Source organism: Molossus molossus, unplaced genomic scaffold (genome assembly GCF_014108415.1).
Source record: "Molossus molossus isolate mMolMol1 unplaced genomic scaffold, mMolMol1.p scaffold_m16_p_10, whole genome shotgun sequence".
Classification (NCBI taxonomy): domain Eukaryota; kingdom Metazoa; phylum Chordata; class Mammalia; order Chiroptera; family Molossidae; genus Molossus; species Molossus molossus.
Genome location: NW_023425345.1, coordinates 13,832,271 through 13,845,329, shown reverse-complemented (window position 1 = coordinate 13,845,329; position 13,059 = coordinate 13,832,271). Strand labels below are relative to the sequence as shown.

The 13,059-nt window shown below is 37.0% G+C and overlaps 1 long non-coding RNA gene across 2 annotated transcripts; it reads left to right on the top strand.

Moving 5' to 3' along the window:
* Positions 1 to 2,280: 2,280 nt before the first annotated feature.
* LOC118624738 lies at positions 2,281 to 11,259 on the top strand. Of its 2 annotated transcripts, none has more exons than XR_004958425.1 (4): positions 2,281 to 2,375; positions 6,478 to 6,582; positions 6,743 to 6,789; positions 11,234 to 11,259. It is a non-coding gene; the product is annotated as an uncharacterized LOC118624738 (long non-coding RNA). The 2 variants fall into 2 exon arrangements; XR_004958424.1 differs by lacking the exon at positions 11,234 to 11,259 and adding an exon at positions 7,397 to 7,496.
* The last annotated feature ends 1,800 nt before the right edge of the window (positions 11,260 to 13,059 follow it).

Genomic DNA, 13,059 nt, shown 5'->3' with positions numbered 1-13,059 from the left:
AATGCATTACTCACGTGTTTGTGGTGATGCTGGTATAAACAAACCTATCAAGCTGTCAGTCATATAAAAGTGTAGCACATACAATTATGTAGGGTGCATAATACTTGATAATGACAATGATGAATGTTACTGGTTTATGTATTTACTATCCTGTACTTTTCATCATTATTTTCAGTGTACTCTTTCTACTTATAAAAAAGTTTGCTGTAAAACAGTGTAGAATGCTATGTTTTGCCAGCAGCAACTTTGTATAGCTTGTGTTTATCAAGTCTCTTGATTGCATCATTTTTTCTTGTGCTTGATTTAATCTCGTGTTGTTTGGTTCCTCCTAGACTCTAAGCATACAAAATCCACTGCTGATGTTGCCAGTAAGAGGCCATGTCAAGTGATTGACCTGGAAACAAAATTAAAAGTGATTAAGTTTTATGAAGGTGGAAAATCAACGATGGTTATTGCTTGCCAGTCAAGCATGTCCCATTCCACAATAGCTATGATCTTGAAGTATAGGAGTAAAGTGTTGAAAATTGTTAAAGGCTCCACTTTGTTGACTGCAATGAGACTAACGAAAATTTGAAAAAGGCCTGTATCAGACAGGGAAAAACTTTTAATGACCTGGATTGTAGACCAGACACAGAAGTGTATCTCTCTCAGCACCATGACAATCACGACCAAAGTAGAAAGTTAGTTTGCCATGTTGAAAGAAAAGGCTGGATTTGACCACTATGTGGAATTTATTGCTAGCTCTGGGTGATTTAAACACTTTAGAAATCATTATTTATTAAATAATTTGAAAGTGAGCAGTGAGTCTGAGTGCTTTGTGATCTGGCACAATGAGAATACCAGAGCCTTCAAACATATCAGTAAGCCCACAGTGCCAGTGTGTTACAGGGTCAATAGGAAGTCATGGGTGACCCAGCTCCTCTTTGAAGCTGTCCTCCTTAATTTCTATGCCATGTTTGGGGAATAACATGCCTTTCAAGATTTTGCTTGTTGTTGATAATGCTTGTGGACATCCTCCTTTTATTGGTGATCTTCATCCCATATCAAAATGGTGTTTCTCCCCCCAAAACACCACCTTGTTGATCCAACCAATGGATCAAGGAGTTTATAGCCGCTTTTAAGACCTATTACTTGAGGAGAATCTTTGCTGCAACTGAGGAAGACTCTGAGAAGTCACTGATGTAGTTCTAGGTGGGTTACAACATGTATGACTGCATCAAGAACCTTGCTCGGGCTTGGAGTGATGTCACCAAGGAGAGTATGAATGACATATAGAAGAAGACACTTGAGACGTCTGATCATGACTTCAAAAGATTTGCCAAGAATGAAGAAGAGGCTGCAACAATCAACAAGGCTGTGGGTGAGACAGGTAAGAACTTCACTCTGGGTGTGGATGCGGATGACGTTGAGGAGCTTCTGGAGGCGGCCTCCGAAGAGCTGATTAATGTGACGTTTTGGAACTGATATAGGAGTGTACAGCTGAAGAATAGGAAAGAGAAAAGGAAACTTCAAGGGAAGAAGAGGAAGAAGGATCCTCAAGGAAATTCATAGTGAAGGGTGTAGCAGAAGCTTTTGCAGACCTCAACAAGCTCCTAAAAATGTTTGGAAACATGGACCCCCAATACCAAAAGGTTTTTATTAATTGAGAGCAATGTTTATGGTACATTATCTACTTCCAAGCAAATCTATGATGGAAAAAACAACAACAACAGGGACATACTTCTGAAAAGAGTGCCACCCCCTCAGAGGAGGCTCAGGAAGGCCCTTCGGAAAGTGTTTCAGGAGAAGGCACTGTCATCATAGGAGATGACAGCTTCATTTGTGTGATTGCCCCTGAAGACCTCCCAGTGGTGGGACAAAATGCAGAGGTGGAAGGTGGTAATATTGATGACCCTGACGCTGTGTAGGCCCAGGCCAGTGTGTGTGTGTGTGTCTTGGTATTTAACAAGAAGTTTACAATGTAAAACAAAAATGTTTTAAAATAGAAAAAGGCTTGTAGAATAAGGATATAAAAAAATACCTTTGGACAGCTGTACAGTGTGTGCTTTAAATAAAGTAAGTTGTTACAAAAGAGTAAAAATTTTTAAAAAACTTAAAATGTTTATAAAGTAACAAGTTAAAGTAAGCTAAGGTTAATTTATTCCTGAAGAAAGAAAAATATTTTTAAGTAATATTTACCTTTCTACTTCATAGTTTTTTAAACTTTATTTTTATTGTTGACACTATTACAGATGTCCCCATTCCCCCCCTTTGCCCACCCCCACCCTGCAGCCTGGGTGTCGGTGTCTGTCATGTCTGCGCAGTAGGCTTCCACATTCACTCGTCACTCGCAGAATCACGCAGAGCAACTTCCAGTCCTGCATGTTTCATTCATGGTAAGTGCCCTATATAGGTATCCCATTTTTTATCTTTAATACTATATTTTTATTGTACCCTTTTTGTGTTTACATATTTTCAGATATACCAGTACTTACCATTATGTCACAGTTGCCTACAGTATTCAGTACAGTGACATGCTGTATGGGTGTGTAGGCTGGGAGCAGTACGCTGTACCATGGAGCGTGGGTGTGCGGGCCGTACCATCCAGGGGCGTGTAAGCGCACTCCGTGATGCTAGCCCAGCAATGAAATCCTAACAGCACACTTCTCAGAACATCCTCATCATTCAGCTGTGCATGCCTGTACATTGAATCACAGAGAAAACATTATACACAGTTATCAAAATATTAAAATTATGGTATAGTCATATATGCACTTCTTTATTAATACATTAAATTATACAACAATGCCTTTAAAGTATGGTGAAATTAAAGTTAATTTTATTCATGAAAGACAGTATTTGTGCCCTGGCGGGTTTGGCTCAGCGGTTGGAGCATCGGCCTGTGGTCCAGAGAGACCCGGGTTCGGTCCCCGCTAAGGGCACGTACCTCCGTTGCGGTTTGTCTCCGGCCCTGGTTGGGTCGTGCGGGTGGCAGCCACTCCATGTGTCCCTTTCATGTCGATGTTTCTCTCTCTCTCTCTCCTTCCCTCTCTATCTGAACAGAAAACGGGGGGAAAAAAAATGCAGTATTTGTGTAAAGACTACTGTTGCTTAGCTGAAATGAGAACATTAAACTCTGAGGTGGTCTCTGGCTCAACTCTCAGGGGTTGACCAGTAATTGCAGAAGGGAATGCTGGAAAGCAGCATGGATCTGGGTCCCGTATGTGAAAACATGCGACTTTAATGTGAGGCCGTGGAACACGGTGGCTGAAGGGCCAGGAAGTGCACAGCTGTTCAGTAGCTGGTTAGCCTGGTGCATGCTGAGCATCTGCAAGCGAGAGACGGTAATCATGCAATTCTAGCAACACCTTAACTACTACGGTGATTTTGAAATTGGATAAATTGGATAAAGGATATTTTTAGATACCTGTAGCAGCTATATATAATGTGGTGTGATAATATTTGTGATTTCTGTTGGTGACACAATCACACATGCTGCTCATATCGTTGATCTATTGCCTGTATTTATAATTGAGTGAAATGTCAAGTTAGAGTGTAGTGAAAAAGAAAATGTGTAATTCCCCTCCCACATGATTATGAACCTCTCAACTTTTACTCCTGAGCCCCAGGTTAAGCATGCTCGCCTTAGGTTCTTTAGTCTCACTCATGACCTTCTACCATATTAGTCCTGGATTTTTATTTATTTATTTAATCCTCACCTGAGGACCTTGTTGCATTATCTTCAGATAGAGTGGGAGGGAGGGAGGGAGGGAGGGAGGAAGAGAGAGGGGAAAATGTCAACATAAGAGAGACACATTGACTGGTTCCCACCCACACGACCCCAACTGGAGCTGGAGACGAACCGCAACCGAGGTATGTGCCCTTAGTGGGAACCGAACCTGGGACTCTCTGGTCCACGGGCGATGCTCTAACCACTGAGCAAAACCAGCCAGGGCTTATTTATTTATTTATTTCTATTCTATTTATTGAAAAAAAAAATGTGTTTATTGTTTTTAGACAGAGAGGAAAGGAGAGGGAGAGAGAGAGAAACATCGATGAGAGAGAACATTAATTGGCTGCCTCCTCCATGTCCCCCACTGGGGATCAGGCCCACAACCTGGGCATGTGCCCTGACTGGGAATCAAACTGGCAACCCCTTGGTGCATGGGTTGACACTTGACCACTGAGCCACACTGGCCAGGCAGTCATGGATTTTTAGACAGGAACATTGGAACCAATCTTGATGACTTCTCTGCCATAGTGCTTCAGTTGAATTGCTATTAAATCTTGAAGAAGGTGTTTTTGACAAAGATGTTGGATTCTAGACCGTGAAATCTGAGCAGAGTGAACTGGGCCAGAAGCCGTGGAGTCTGGTTGTTTTCAGGTCTGAAAAATGACTTGCTGTAAGGACAAACTCGCCCTGCGTTTCCTCAGGACTTGAGGAAGGTTGACCCGCGCTCATTTCCATGTTGAAACTTTGTCAACCAGAGAGAGAGATCTGGATCAGAGACACACGGATGAAGTCTGGCCCCCAGAGGTAGAGTTAGCCCAACAGAGCTGTCCTGCAAAACGCACTCTGACTTCATGGTTTTAATCAAAGCAACTAGTCTGGATTTGTTTAGCTTCTTTATTCATGTTAATGGTGATAGTGTGTGTGTGTGTGTGGGGGGGGGGAGAATCTTTATTTCTGCTGTAGGCTTAGATCCAGTCGGAAAGCTGTAGCGAACACTAATCCTGTAATCTGTGTTGAGTTTTCCAAACACATAAATTTAAGATATACATTTGAACTATATATAGTAACAACCATTTTAATGGAAAGTAGCTTTACGATGTTCCATCCAAGTGTTACGGTTTTGAGGCCTTTGTTATAATTTAAAATTGTCAAGTTGAACACATTGTTAGAAGGTTGAACACAATGTACTTAATTTTCTATGTTTTCTGAGGTTTAGAAAAACAATGCAGACTCTTTATTTTCGGTGAGATTCCTTGACTGAGAACAAGGAGTAGGACCTTAAGGTATGTGTTTGAAAGTCCTTGGGTTCTACTTCCATTATGCAGTCCTTACGGTCAGTGGAAATGGGTACTAGAACAAGGCTGCTTTGAAGAGGAATCCATTTGAAATAGTGATAAAAAATGTTTAAATAGTGAATAAAGGTTTCATTAGAGCATTATCTTGAAAACAAAATGAAATCACTAAATAAATTTATTTTATTTTACATTAGAAAATTTAGCCTGTAACTCTGCATTGATTTAAAACAAGACGAATCAAATATTTTTGACATACACTTTCTGACAATGAGTATGATCATAGAATATGGCATTTTCTTCTTTGTGTTTTTGACTTTTCTTAGTGTGATCATGTACAGTCATTTTTTTGCAAAAAATTTTAAGGGCCTCTTTTCTCTACAATCCATTTCATACTTTTATATTCAAATCCTTCTCTCAGAGGTGCCTATTTTGTCTTTTTCATTTTGCAAGACCTAAAATTTTTTTTTTCCAATTGATTTGCTCTGTATTGTCAGCAGGAGATTGAATTTCCATGAGGGTAGACATTACTGTATTCCTGGGAAGGGATGTTGAGTTGTAACTAATTTTGTAGGTGTCTATTTAGTTCATTAGAGAAAATGTTCAGGTTAAAACTTTATTCTCCTATATATCCTCCTCACTGTGTGTGTGTGTGTGTGTGTGTGTGTGTGTGTGTGTGACGGACTTATTTCCCAATTCCCTTTTAAATATTAATGAAGACAATAGAAGAAATATGAAATTATAGTAGCGCTAAATCCTAGCCATATTAGCTAAAGATCTGGCCTATACCAGGAGGTATTTCCAATAATGGAATTGTAGAAAGGGCCCTGAGGAGGAATGTGGGGTAGAGCTGGTAAATAGTAGGAACTTTCTACCCATTTCTGCTATCTATCTGGAAACAGGGAGCTTTCATTGGCTGGGGACTAAAAGTGAGTGAATGTCTTCTGTATTCTGTCTTGTATCTCTGTTTTCTAAAACTACCCAGGGCATCATTATCTCCCAACCCCTGCCATTTTGTTCGACAAATAGTATTTTCTAATTCCATTTGTAGATAAAATTTTTCTGTAGTATACAGTATCATGGGCAATGGGCAACTGGTGGTTGTGTTTGTGTGTGTGTGTGTGTGTGCATGCGTGCGGGTGTGAAAAGACATAAGAAGACTGTAATAATAATGATTATCCATTATGACACTACTGTTATTATTAATAACGATAGTGGCCAACATTGAGTCCATGCTATAAAGCAGGCACTCACTCACTTAGGAGCTTATCTAATCTTTACAATGATCCTAAGAGGTAAATACTGTTATTATTTCTATTTTACTCATTAGGAAACTGAGACAGAGAGAGGTTGAGTAACTTGCCCATGGTCACACAGCTAATAAGTATGGAAGGTCAGAATTTGAACCTAGAAATTTGACTCCAGGGTCCAATGTGTGACCATTATGCTTTGCTCTCTCTCTTTGGAATGAAGGAGCAGACACTGAAATTGTCATGAGAGCAGAATACTTTAAGACAGAGGTGCTACACATTTGGATTTTGGACTGAAAAGACTACTAAAGGCAATGGGGCTTTAAAGGTAAATGTCACCTAAAAAAATGCATAGTATAAAAACTATGTGCCTCGGACTGCTTTGGTTCAAATTCCCATTCTACCACTTTAAATGTCTCCAATTGTTTTGGGGATGAGTTAATATTCAATATTCAATTACTAACCTGTGCCCTTTTTTCTCTTCTTAGAACCTCTGCTATCAAGAAGAGAGTTGGCTCTGAAGTCCTTTGCACAGGTAAATGATGCAAATGCTACAATGAATTTACCTCATTGCTCATCATTTGAATATATCTGGATTATAATTCTAGAATAGAATATAGGAATGACAATGTTGTGCATTTAAAATGTTAACTGACATTGCGCAGTGGCTCCACCGGACTTGTACAGGTGAAATTCCCCCCTCAATATATGAGTGCCCGTTTCCTCGTATTTATCAAACGTGAAAATATTTTCTCATCTGCTAAATGAAAATTAGTATCTCATTGTAGTTTTTCTTTTATTTTAGAATGAATTTGTATTTTCTTCTGTACTCCTTTCTCAACTATCTGTTCATGACCTTTACTCACTTTTTGTATTGATTTTTTATATGTTCTTTATACATTCTATGAAATTAGCTTTTTGTAACTTGAATTATGAACGTTTTCTTCCAGTTTATTGTTTGTGCTTTGACTTTATTTAGACAATTTAGACTTTTTTATTCATACATAGTTGAATTCATCTATTTTTTTTTCTTTTGTGGTTTTAGTTAGACCTTCTCCACTCAAGAGATTTTCTTTTTAAACTACATGCTTTCCTGTAGTACTTTTTTTCCTATGTTTATCTTTATGTGTAAATCTTTCTAGGTTGGGGAATTTATTTCCCTTTGTTGTAAAGGGAAAAGCAAGATGTTGATCACCACGCCTGTGACTAAGTTCCTGATAAATCACACGCCGTTGAGTAAGATCCTGCTTCATACATTATTCAAAATAATCTGATTGAATCATTTATTTAATTTACTTGCAAAAATAAGTTCTGCAAGAAAGAGTCTTCAACTTACTTTTTCATCCTCCAAAAGAAGCCATCCAGTATGGTTGAGTTAATTGTAACAAGACTGGAGTGGGGAATGGGTCAGCGGGAGTGTTTATTGTAAACTTAGTGAGCAAATGCAAACTATATAATAAGCATGGTTTACAGTTTTATGTGAACAAAGACAATTCTCTAGGTCTGACATTCTAAAACATGCAGTTTTCTATAACAAGAATTTATGTTCTCAACATTTTGTAAGTCAACAGTCCTTGAAATTATTAAAACAAACCTTTGAATATTGTAGGAAAACTGTCTTATTCTGTAAACTTAGGCAGAAATTCAATTTAAAATTCATGATACAAAATAAGTATAGGTTTAATTTAAATTTTATGGTAACTGTTATATAAATATTCTCTAAACTCCTTTAGTATCTAGTGAAAACAAAGGGTAATGGCTAGCCCAATGCTTTGCCTTTTTAAAAGCACTTGTGTTAACAACTCAAAGTTTCTTATTAAATCGCACTGAAACTCATTGCTATCATTACAACTGTTATTTTAACTAAGACTGAGTCAAAGACCTTGAGCACAGAATAATGTATGTTAACTGATAGCAGTAATGGACTTAAGTTTTATGATGTTGCGAAAAAAGGGGACGGCACTTTGAATTGAAACAGCAATTGATGAAAACTCTTGCAAAAACACTTTCTGTTGTCATGCTTAATCCTTCTCAACTTTCTAAAAATTTTAATTTTTAATTACACAATAAAATGAGTACATTCACTTTGGAAAACAATGGATACAACAGATTAGCTAAAATCCTTTTGCCTCCACTCCAAAACTCCAACCTCAGACTATTAATGAGTTTAATGCTTATGCTTTCAAAGATGTATTTACTTCTTCACTCAACAGTATATTTTTCAGATCTATTCATGATGAAACATTTAGATCTTATTAGTCTCTTTCAACTGTTGCATAGTATTCCACCAGATACCTGCATACACAATCACATTCTTCTATTGTAGTTTTCTTTCAATTTTTCACGATTTTGAATAACATTGCAATAAATATGAATGTTTTCTTATGCTGCAATGATTTTTTTTCCCTTAGGAAAGAGTCCTAGAATTGGAATTTTGGGGTTATAAGGGTATGAGCATTTTTAGTTTTAGTAGATTCTGTTACATTAATTCTCTAAGTGGCTGTACTAATTCATGTTTCCATCAGTATTGTAAAAGAATACTGATTTTTGCCCTGGCTGGTTTGGCTCAGAGCATTGGCCTGTAGACCAGAGAGTCCCAGGTTCGGTTCCCACTAGGGGCATGTACCAAAAAAAAAAAAAAAAAAGAATACTGATTTCCCCACAATATTTTCAACACTTGATTTTGTCAAACTTTTTTTTTTTATCCTCAGCTGAGAAAATTTTTGTCCATTTTTTTTTTCAAGATAGAGTTGGAGGGAGAGAGAGAGAAACATTGATGTGAAAGGGACACATCGAGTGGCTGCCACCTGCACGGCCAACCAGGGTGGGGGACAAACTGCAACCGAGGTATGTGCCCTTAGCAGGAACCGAACCCAAGTCTCTCTGGACCACAGGCCGACGCACTAACCCCTGAGCCAAACTGGCCAGGGCGATTTTGTTAAACTTTTAAAATGATTACTAATGTAGTAAACATAAACTAGTATCTATTTTAATTTGTATTTTGCCGATTACTGCTGAGTTAATGATCTTTTGGCCATTCAAGTTTCTTTCTCTGTGAAGTGCCTGTTCATATCCTTTGTCTATTTTTATTTCGAGGTCTTTTCAATCCCAATTTTCAATTCTTATAGCTTTGTTAGAATTTTTTGTTTTTGTTCAGATATTAATACAACATAGATATTATTTGTGTTGCAACTATTTTACCTGTTGATTATTGCAGTGTTTTTGTTTTTTTTTTTCAAAATGTGGATTTTATCTTTCCTCAATTCTGGAAAATTATCAGTTATTTATCTCTCAAATATTGTCCTTGTTACACATCTCTTCTCTCCTTTAATCAGATTAATCTTGGCCCTTCTTTATCTTCCTTTGTCTCTATTTGTCTTTCATATTTTCTTTTCTCTTTATGCTGCATTTTGGGTGACTTCTTATGGTCTGTTTTCCATTTCAGTAATTCTCTCTTTTGCTTTGTTCAATCTGTTGCTAAACATATTTAATTGAGTTCTTAAATTTAGATATTGTATTTTCAGGTTTTTTCTTGTATCTTGTAGGTTACATTTTATAGCTTTCAATTCTTTTCAGATATTTTCAATCTTGACCTTATTTCTTCAAACCTTGAAAGACTACTTGTTATATAATGTGTCTGATTATTCCAATATGGGGCATTTTTGTGGATGTCTTTTTGCTGGCTATTTGTGTTTCTGTTTTAACTCATGATATCATGTTCCCCTGTGGGCTTGGTTATTTTTGACTATGTATTACCAGTTGTCCTTGAAAAATTATTTGTGGGAATTTCCTAAGGCTTAGGGTGAAATTTTCTCTTTTAGTTAGGATTTGCATTTGTTCCTGTCAGAGCCCCAGAAGTATAAACAGTCCAGAACCACTTTAAACTAAATTTACAGCTTGAGGTTTCCTAGACCACCCCACTGATGTGAGTTAGGGCTGAAAATCTATGCAAGAGCTCATTTGTGGTTACCATTTTTAAGAAACAGTTTTTTTTTTTTTTTTTTTCATTCTATTTTTCTCCTTCTCCTTTGCTCAACATGAAATCCCCTGCATGTCAATTGTGGTTATGAAGGTGCATTTACTTACTTTAGAGTTTCAGTTTAATGTGCTTTATTTCCTATTTGGTTCCTCAGTTCAGGTGGGATCTGGACTTTGACATATACGCTCCATGTCTCTTGATATTGCAACTCTGTCTTATCTGCAGAAGCAGATGTCCTCAGGGAAAAGGCAGCTTTGTGGCTATTTACTTTTCCAGCTATTTACTTTCTTCTAAAGTTTGTCTTGGCATCTTCATTCCTACTATCTTTTGAGCTTTTTGATGTTCTTAAGAAAATAATTTTAGCAATTGGAGTTGGTATGAATAACCTAACCTGCCATTTCTGGAAGTTGTGTCTGAATGCTTACCAAATTCTTTCTTTTTTCTTGTAGTTTAAAAATATCACTAAGCTGTTTTGAGGTGACAACTTAAAAAAAATTTTTTTTTGGCACACAACAAGTCTCTTTGGTTTACTGATTTGACTTTCCTCCCTGCCCCAGATAAATAAAATTTTCATTTGATTATATCTTTATTTATCACCTCTGTTCCATTTCTTCCAATTATTTCTCTAGAAACGGAGTCTTTTTTATCTATCATTTTCATCTTTTGGGTTCCTTTACTTTTATTTTAGAAGCATTCTCTAGCTTACCTACTTCATAAGTAAACATTTTTTTTTCCCTGGAATTTTGTTGCTATTTAAATTTTTTCTTCTAGTAATGTAGAAGATATTTATATGACTTCATTTATTTCATTATAGCTTTTCTTTATTCTTCCACTTCTCTTTTGTCTTAATATTTAGTTGTTTTCAAGTTATGTTTTTTATGTACTTACAGAATCTATGACTTTTATAATATTATTGGATATTCCTCCTAATATAAATTCTTTATGAAAATGATTTTATCTCTGCTATCAGTCACTATACTTATAACTTTTTTTTTTGCAGTGAATTCCATTGAAAAAAATCAAAGAAATGAAATGTAAGTATCTACTATACAATGAAGGTAAAGCAGCTTAACTGGAGCATTCAAGTATGCAAATACTTTTTTAAAATAACCTAAACATCATAAAGGAGATATTTAACTCTTAGCCCTTGATTTGCACAAAGGCATTTTTAACAATGCATAAAAAGAAGTCACAATTGGAAATTCCCAAGGAAAACGTAAGAGTGTGAATGTTTAGATGTGTTTTTGTTCTTCTAATTAATTCTTAGTCATTAAAAGAAGTAGAGAAATGGGTATAAATAAGTAAAATTAAAGCAAGATTGAGACACCATGTGGGTATACCTGTTGACAGTACTTTAAGAATGATAAATTTGCCCTGGCCAGTTTGGCTCAGCAGTTAGAGTGTCAGCCTGCAGACAAATGAATTATGGGTTTGATTCTGGTCAAGGGCACATACCTCTGTTGTGGTTTATCCCTGGCCCTGGTTGGAGGTCATGCGGGAGACAACCAATCGGTGTGTCCCTCTCATGTCAATGTTTGTCTCTCCCTCCCTCCATCTCATTCTATCTGAAGATACATGGAAAAAAGTATTCTCGGGTGAGGATTAAAAAAAAAAGAAAGAAAGGTAAATTTAATCTGAAAGTATTTATGAAAACCCAGTCAATAGAAACATAGGTTCAGAAAACATTTATTGAACCTACAGTGTTTCAGACACTATGTTGGAACTTGGGTATAAAGTTTCTATTCTTGAGAAACTCAGACCCTAGTTGGGGGTTGATAAGCACACACATTAAATACATTCTTATAACATAGTATTCTTTCTCTCCTACTCACTCAATATATCCAACCATAATTTACACAAATGATGTATACAGTTATATACTTGTATATGTCTTTTTTTTTTTTTTTATCCTCACCCGAGGACATTTTCCCATTTTGTTCAGATAGAGCAGGAGGGAGAGAGAGGAAGAGAGAGAGAGAGAGAAACATTGATGTGAAAAGGACACATCGAGTGGCTGCCACCAGCACGACCCAACCAGGGCCGGGGACGAACTGCAACTGAGGTACGTGCCCTTAGCGGGAACCGAACCCAGGTCTCTCTGGACCGCAGGCCAATGCTCTAACCACTGAGCCAAATCAGCCAGGGCAGTATTTTGCACTTTTAGTTTCTTATGGAACCTAAAAGCCATCGTGTTTCTGAAATTGTACATTAAATTCCAGATATTTCAATAATTGCACGAGTGCCCACTAGCTAAGCATCCGCTGCACAGTAGCATACAAAACTCAAGAAGATTATAAAATGAAAAAAATAAATAAATGAGACTAATCAAGCTAAAAAGGTTTTGCACAGCAAAGGAGACCATCAACAAAATGAAAACACAACCCACTGAATGGAGACCATGTTCGCCAATGATATGTCTGATAAGGGGTTAATTTTCAAAATTTATAAAAAACTTATACAACTCAACACCAAGGAAACAAATAACCCAATTAAAAAATGGGCAAAGGACTTGAATAGACACTTCTCCAAAGAGGACATAAAAATGGCCAATAGACATATGAAAAGATGCTCCGTATCACTAGGTCATTAGAGAAATGCAAATTGAAACCATAGTGAGATATCACCTGACACCTGTCAGAATGTCTACCATCAATAAATCAAGAAACAACAAGTGTTGGTGAGGATGTGGAGAAAAGGGAACCCTTGTGCACCGTCAGTGAGAATGCAGACTGGTGCAGCCACTGTGGAAAACAGTATGGAGTTCCCTCAAAAAATTAAAAATGGAACTGCCTCATGACCTAGAGATTCCACTTCTGGGAATATATC